Genomic DNA, 1,863 nt, shown 5'->3' with positions numbered 1-1,863 from the left:
TTGGGAGTAATGGTGAAACAGATGAATTACATGCAAACAGTTGCATATCGGAAGAAGACTGTCATCCTCCTGCTCCTTGGGATGCACTCTAGACCTCAGCTGAATAACTCAGGAAAATGCAGCTCTGTAGTTTGCTTCCATTAAAACGAGTCTGGTCTGTTTAAAGAGTTGGAACGGTGAGACACCCCAGCTCACTTGAACTGGGATAGGTAAGGGAGTGCTCCTATGAATAGCTCAGCTGACAGCCTGGCTGACACAGCAGCTTCGAGCAGAGTGGTGGTGACAAGCAGTTGAAGGCAAGCTGGTATTAGTAATGTTTTCCATTAGTGCTGCTGGTGCCAAAGAGAATGTCTGCCCTTTGTTGCTATTCTTACAATGCTCTAAAACACACCGCTAACAAGCGTCCAGTGCAATGCCAGAAGTTAGAGAGGGAGTCAGATTATCTGAAACTTCTAAATAACTATTAGTTGTTCAAATCTYCAGTCAAGGAGCAGTAAGAATATTGCAACAGTAGTGTCTGCTAAGACAACTGTTCTGTAATATTTCTACTACTTCGATGTTCTTCCTCTCTGTGAAATCCTGACTGCACATTCAGTTGAACTGTACTGTATTCACTCACATTGGGAAGGCTATTTTTTTGCAAAGACTGATACTAAAAATAAATTATGCGCACCCCGCTCCCCCAAAACTGCTAAAAAAATCCATATTGGAAAGGGATTCTGTATTGTCTCAGGAAAAAAAAAAGTTATTTGCATATGCTTTCTAGTTTCTCTTCCCTGAGAAAAAACAATGGAAGGGAAGGAAGTCTAATAATGTAGTATTGACCATAAACCACAGCACCAGCCTGCACAAAACACAGAATTAAAATTGGAAAAATATCCAAATATGGATGTCCCCATACTGATAAACAAATTATGTTATGAGGATGTTGTCTACTATACATCATGCTAAGAAAAAAAAATGACGGACTTCCCACTTCTCTTTAKTTGTTTAAAAGGTAAAGTCTGTAGTTTGTTTTTCCTCCCTGATTATTACTTGTTAACTGGAAACTTTGAAGATATTCTGACCCCCTAAAAAGGGTGTGTGTCCCTCCTGAGCCGCTGGACTTTATTTTCTCCAAGGAGTACTTTTTCTAAGTACTGCTAATACCGAATGTGTGTGTGGGGAGAGAAAGAAAACAGAAAAAGAGATTTATTTCAAATAAACCTTTAAAAGGATAATGCACGTGATGTTCTTTTTACCTGCTTTTAGGTTTTTGTCCTAGAGTTCACATCTCGAATCTTTTCTCTGCAATTAGGAAGGGTGGGAAGCAATTTAAACATAAAAGCTGGGAGTCTCGTCGTCTCGCAGCTCCCGGAGATGGACGTTTCGTGGGGGGGAAAAACAAACAGAAAATAAACACGGGAAACAGCGGGAGGGCTGCGGCCCCCGCGCTCGGGCAGGCGGGCAGGGGCCGCTCCGCGGCCGCGGCTCCCCGCGGCGCCTTTGCCCCAGGGTGCTGCTGCCGTTCGCACTGGCGCCGGCGCGGCGCAGCTGCTCGGGGACCTCCGCTGCTACGCGGTGGACGGGAGCCCGAGCAATCCTGGAAGCAAACGGGTTTAAAGCCCTTGACCCCGCGCCGTCGCTTTGCCTCAGCCCGCGTGCGCGGGGCGAGCGGGAAGCCGCGGCGGCGGCGGAGAGCCCCCTGCAGCACGCTCGCGGGAACAGCTGCGTGCGCGCGTGTGCCCGCGTGTGCCCGCGTGGGTTTGGTGGCTTCTCTCCCCAAAGCCATAAAGCGCCGGGGGACGTTGCTAGAGGCGCTCCGCTCCTCGCTGTGGTAACCCCGGCCCCCAGCGGGATCTGGCGGTGCGAGGCGGCGGCGGC

The sequence above is a fragment of the Rhea americana genome, unplaced genomic scaffold, assembly GCF_003343005.1.
Source record: "Rhea americana isolate MKP2758 unplaced genomic scaffold, rheAme1 scaffold_70, whole genome shotgun sequence".
Taxonomy (NCBI): domain Eukaryota; kingdom Metazoa; phylum Chordata; class Aves; order Rheiformes; family Rheidae; genus Rhea; species Rhea americana.
The sequence above is the reverse complement of the archived record's forward strand: the minus strand, read 5'-3'. Positions refer to the sequence as shown.